The sequence below is a fragment of the Piliocolobus tephrosceles genome, chromosome 15, assembly GCF_002776525.5.
Source record: "Piliocolobus tephrosceles isolate RC106 chromosome 15, ASM277652v3, whole genome shotgun sequence".
Classification (NCBI taxonomy): domain Eukaryota; kingdom Metazoa; phylum Chordata; class Mammalia; order Primates; family Cercopithecidae; genus Piliocolobus; species Piliocolobus tephrosceles.
Window position 1 is genome coordinate 48,265,935 of NC_045448.1, and position 6,464 is coordinate 48,272,398.

The following is a 6,464-nucleotide window of genomic DNA, read 5'->3' on the forward strand; positions in this document are numbered from 1 at the left end:
CTTTTTGTCTGGCTTTTTTCCCTTAGCATGCTTTTGAAGTTCATCAATATTGTAGCATGTATCAGTACTTCATTCCTTTTTATGGCTGAATATTTCACTGTGCATGTATATCACACTTAATACATTAATTTGTTGATGGATGTATTAGTCCATTCTCACACTGCTATAAGGGCGTAATTTATAAAGGAAAGAGGTTTAATTGACTCACAGTTCTGCATAACTGGGGAGGCCACAGGAAACTTACAATCATGGCAGAAGGGGAAGAAAACACGCTCTTCTTCACATGGCAACAGAGAGAAGAAGAGTAAGTGCCCAGTGAAAGGGGAAGTCCCTTATAAAGCCATCAGCTCTCGTGAGAACTCAGTCACTATCATGAGAACAGGATGGGGGAAATGGCCCTCATGATTCAATTATCTCCACCTGGTCCTTCCCAGGACACGTGGAAATTATGGAAACTACAATTCAAGATGAGATTTGAGTGGGGACACAGTCAAACCATATCAATGGTCATTTGGGCTGTTTCCATCTTTTGGCTATGGTGAACGGTGCTGCTATAACATGCATATACATGTATTTTTTTGAATACCAGTTTTCAGTTATTTTGGTTATATACCCGGAAGTGGAATTGCTGGGTCATATGGTAACCTTGTTTAGCTGTTTGAGGAGCCACCAAACTGTTTTCCACAGAGGTGGCACCATTTTACATTCCCATCAGCAATGTATGAGGGTTTCAAATGTCTCCACATCCTTGCCAGCACCTGTTATTTTCTGTATTTTTGAGCACAGGAATCATACTGTGTGTGTGAAGCGGTGTGAAGTGGTACCTCCTTGTGGTTTTGATGTGCATTTCCCTAATGAGTAATGATGCTGGGCATCTTTCATGTGCTACTTGGCCATTTACATATCTTATTTGGAGAAATGTCTATTCAAGTCCTTTGTCCATTTCTAAATTGGGTTGTTTGTCTTTTTGTTATTGCTGCCTTTTAAAATCTAATAGTTCTCCTGACTCCTCTCCTTTCTCATGCTATTTATTTACTGAATGAACCAGGTCATTTGTCCTATAGAATTTCCCTCATTCCCCACTTGGCTGTTTACTCATGGTAAATTATTTGTGGTATAATTTAACTAGTTTTTCTATCCTCTTACTTCCTGTAAAGAGATAATTTAGAAGCAGAGGCTTGATTAGATGTGTTTGTGTTATTTTATGGGGGTACTTCACAGATGGTAAAGGTCCATGCCATTTCTAGAGCATTACAGTGAGAGGCACATAATACCTAGTTGTCCACGTTTTAATTATCCCCACTGTATGTTGAGGAACCTAAGGTTCTGCAGGGTTGCTTAAGGACCCTGAAAATGTTTAATTCAAATTTTGTTTTAAAAACACACAATTGACCATTGTTTTCTGGACTTCCTTAGGTTGGAGAGGAAGCCAAGTAGGTGAACCCCTGCCCTCCAACCTCCTTCAGAGTTGCTCTGCATTTGTGTATTTGGGTTCTAGGTAAGATTTCATCAGAAAAAGTATTACACTAATTTTTAAAAATATAAAATAAAATGAACAGTATAATAAAATGCATCCCTTCTAAAATGTTAGCTGATTATGTAATTCCATCATAACTGGGGACTTTGGAAGACAGCAAGACCTTGAGACCCAAAGGGAAGAAAGTCATTTAATGAAGGAATAGGTACATTTAATGAGAGACAGGGTGAAATCTTTTTGGTGTCCCTGAAATCATACAACAAGGGAATCATAGTCTTCCCAGATTACACTCCCCAGATTGCCTCCCATTCATATCATATGTTCCTGCCTCATTAAATGAAAGTGGACTTTTAATAAAAGCAATTCACATTTTACAGTACAGCCCAAAGTTTAATGAGAGAACCACAATAAAAAATGGAAGGTGATGTGGTAAGAATATCTGAGAACCTGGCAATTGCCTCTGGTGTAGTATACAGTTGCCCTTCAGAAGTCTTTTGCTGGAAAGATCTCTAATTCTGGTCACAAGAAAAGATCCTCTATCTTTCTGACAAAGAATATACACACTTTTTTTAATACCTTAAATCAATACCTGATAGTCCACTAGGCTGTTTCCTTGGCATTCTATTAAAATTGAGCTCCTCTCTGTAACTGAATGTTGAACACATCAAGGTGATGGATAGTGCATCAGTCCCTGTCCCCAGGATTTTGGAGGCAAAGTCTCCAACCTTCTTGTGGCTAGAAGGAGATTTATGAATCTTTGCCTCACTTCCAGTTTAATCCTCAAGTGTCTGCTTTTAAATTGTCGAAGGCCTGTAAAGTCTGCCCTTCATGAAAATAGGAACAGCAGGATGGACACAGAACTGGATCACATTGTAAGGAGACAGAGTGATCACTGAGTGCCCGTATTTCTTCTGGGATGAGAAGACTTCAGTTCTAATTACCCTGTTCTTCTGCTCTGTAGTATTGTTTTTGGACAAGAAGATTTTGCCAGTAGAAGGAACACTTTAGCCAGAGTCATTGCTTATTCATTGAATACAGTTACGCACCATGAAATGATATTTTGGTCAACAATGAACCCCATATATGAGGATGGTCCCATACGATTATAATGGAGCTGATAACTTCTTATCATCTATCAACATTGTAGCCGTTGTAACATCTAGTGCAACACATTACTCACGTGTTTGTGATGATGCTGGCATAAACAAACCTACTGCCGTGCCAGCTGTATAAAAGTATAGCACATACAATTCTGTACAGTACCTAACACTTGATAATGATAATTAACTAGGTTCCTGGTTTATATATTTACTATACTATATATTTTTTACTGTTAGAGTATACTCCTGTTTTTTAAAAGAAGTTAGCTGTAAAACAGCCTCAGGCAAATTCTTCAGGAGACATTCTAGAAGAAGGCATTTTTATTACAGGAGATGGCAGCTCCATGTGTGTTATTGCCCCTGAAGACCTGCCAGGGGGACAAGATGTGAAGGAGGAAGACAGTGAAATTGCTGATCCTAACCCTGTGTAGGCCTAGACTAATGCGTGTTGCTTGTGTCTTAGTTTTTCCTTTTTCTTTTTTTTTTTTAAACAAAGTTTAAAAAGTAAAAAATGAAAATAAAAAATTTAAAAATTAGAACAAAGCGGTCGGGCGTGGTGACTCACGCCCATAATCCCAACACTTTGGGAGGCCGAGGTGGGCGGATCAAGAGGTCAGGAGATCGAGACCATCCTGGCTGACACAGTGAAACCCTGTCTCTCCTAAAAATACAAAAAAAAAAATTAGCCAGGCTTAGTGGCGGGCGCCTGTAGTCCCAGCTACTCGGGAGTCTGAGGCAGGAGAATGGCGGGAACCCGGGAGGTGGAGCTTGCAGTGAGCCAAGATTGCACCACGGCACTCCAGCCTGGGCAACAGAGTGAGACTCCGTCTCAAAAAAAAAAAAAAAAAAAAAAGAAATTAGAACAAAGGTTATAAAATAAGGATATAAAGAAAGAAAATATTTTTTGTACAGCCGTATATGTGTGTTTTGAGCTAAATGTTCTTGCAAAAAAGAGAGATACATTTTTTTAAGTTTCTAAGGTAAAAATGTTACAGTAAGCTAAGGTTAATTTATTATTGAAAAAAATTTAAAAATCAATATAGTGTAGCCTAAATGTACAATGTTTATAAAGTCTACAGTAATGTACGGTATGTCCCAGGCTTTCCCATTCACTCACCCTCACTCACTAACTCACCCAGAGCAAATTCCAGCCTGCAAGCTCCATTCCTGGTAAGTGCCCTATACAGGTGTGCCATTTAAGAAAGCTTTTTATAAATACTTTTTTCTATACCTTTTCTATGTTTAGATACGTTTAGATACAAAAGTATTTACCATTGAGTTACAGTTGCCTATGATATTCAGTACAGTAATACGCTGTACAGGTTTGTAGCCTAGGAGAAATGGCTATATCATACCATCTAGGTCTGTCCTCACTCAGACAGGATCAAATCCCCACTGTACCCCTTGGTCAGTGTCTGATTTTAGACCAATCACTTACGCTCTCTGTGCTTAAGTTCTTATCGTTATAATGGCAGCGGCTGCGTCACAGATTTGTGAAAAGTAAAAACGTTACCCCACGCCTACTCTTCATAGCAGCGATGAATACATTGTAAGTACACTTTAAATGGTACACATTCATATATTGGAAACATGTTAATAACAGAAAAAACTTCAGCTAATATTTCTAAGTGTGAAACTAATGGTCAGTGAGGAATACTGGATTTTAGTTGACATTTTAAGTGTAGCACATGCCTCACTCACGTTCCCCTGCGGGTCCTCTGGCCCAGATGATAAATGTCGGTCTGTGGGAACTGACAGAATGGCTGCCAAAGATCTGGCAATAGGAAGGATCTTCTTATCACAGGCTGTGCTTCGAATCCTGGGGAATTTCTGTTTTCTTTACCATTATCTCTTCCTTTACTTCACTGGGCTCAGGTTAAGGTCTACAGAGTTGATTATCAAGCACCTGACTGTAGTCAACTCTTTATTCTTCCCCTCTCAAAGAGTTTGGCAGACAATAGCAGCTTTGGGGTGGAAACCTTCCCTGAGTGATTTCAGATGTAAACTTCTTTTCTATGTTCACAGAGTGGGTAGGGGCGTTTCCACTGGCACCACCTGCTTCTGAGTGTCTTCCAAGGGATCACAATCAGTCCCAGGAACTCCAGGTGGGCAGAGTTGAAAGTGAAAGCCCCTAAGTACATTGGTTCCTCCATATTCCTGTGGTGGATCCTGTAAATTCTGGTAAACATCTTTTTCCTATGTATGTGACTGGCAAATTGAGTAACAGAAACATCACAAAGACAAAAGATTTAGGATACTACTCTCCTGTTGGTCCTGACAAAAGCAGAGAGTCACTCCATGCCACATTGCTACTGTTCCCAGATGTTTTATGTTTGGGAATCATGCCAGTGGCTCCATGGTTTAAATTGTTTATAGGCACGAGCAGCAAGTCCAATACATACATAGGACCAATATACCCCCAGATTCTTCCCTGAGTCCAGAGCTATCAAAATCATGCTCCTTCTGGTGAGCGCTTTAAAAAAAAAAAAAAAATCATTTTATGCCCCCTTCTTCACCTTTCGTTTAGCTCTTTTTAATACTCCTACTTGGCTGATGGTGCACTTTTCTGTAACAACCAAGTCAAGCTTCCCAAATGGCAGCCCTTTGTTCTTAGGAGTAGAGACTCCCCAGTGTATTGAAGCTTTGCTTTTTCTGGGTAAATAAACCCCCTAATCTCAGAAATATGTGAATTATATGTGTTTGTACAATCTGTGCCTGTATAGGCACACTCTATGATGTTCACACGATGATGAAATGACACCTAACCATGCATTCCTGAGAATGTATCCCCAACATTAAGTGACATGTGACTGAAGTTCTATTATCATTGCTGACATCATCATCATCACCATCCTCATCATCATCACCATCATCATCATTATGCCTGTATTCCAACATAATGTTGGAAGAGAGGACAATTAATGCCTCTGTTAACCTTCTGTAACTCAGAAGAAAAGGGCTCAGAAGCAAAGGAAGAAAAAGCAGCCAGTCCAAGGCTCAGACCAGCTGCTGGCCCCACAAACTCCATATGTACTGTAGGAACTTAATTGCCTTTTTAATTGTCCAGACAGAATTCTCATGGATTGGCCACGAGAATTTTGGCTCAATTTCACCAGCTTTTATTGAAGCTGATAAAAAGAAGTATATACAATAAAAGTGAATTTTTAGACACAAATATCAAGGTTCATCAGCCCCCAAGCCCTTTCTCCAAGTCAGTCCCCAACTATGACTATAAGCCAAGGTGAGCAGACACTGTTAAAAGAAAGGTCACCTCAGGCACATACACAAAATAAAACTGCATAGCAGGCCTTCTAGGGGCCTCCTCCCTATTCACCAAGGCTGTGTTCCTTATAATATAGAAATCATGCTTTGTGTATACAGAGTTAGGTGTAAAATGTTCAATATGTCCAACAGCTGGAGAAAACCTAAATGCTCAACAGTGGGAAGACAGGTAAGTATAAGTGAATTTTGAAACATTAAAAAGGATGCTGCAGAAAATGGATTGATGGGGGAAGATTTTCATGATAAATAACTTACAAAATAAGGCAGGGGGCATTTTACATATTTATACTATTTCTTTTAAGTTTTGGGTATGTTTAGTCTTGAAGGAACTATGTGTAGTTTATATGGGAAGAGAAAGGAGTTTCTACTATAAACCTTTGATATATTTGCACGGATTGGCTTATCAGGCTAGCTAACTGTAGAAGGCACAGACATTTTGGAGCAATGGGAGTGAGGCAGAGAGTGAGAATGGCTCCACTTGGGAAGAGGAGGGAAAGGGCTTGGGGAACAAGCCTAGATCACATGGAAGCAGTACTGCCTGGTTAACAGGGGAAGGTGCAGATGGCAAAATCAGTGGAGTAAATGAAGGCTTGGTGTGATGCACC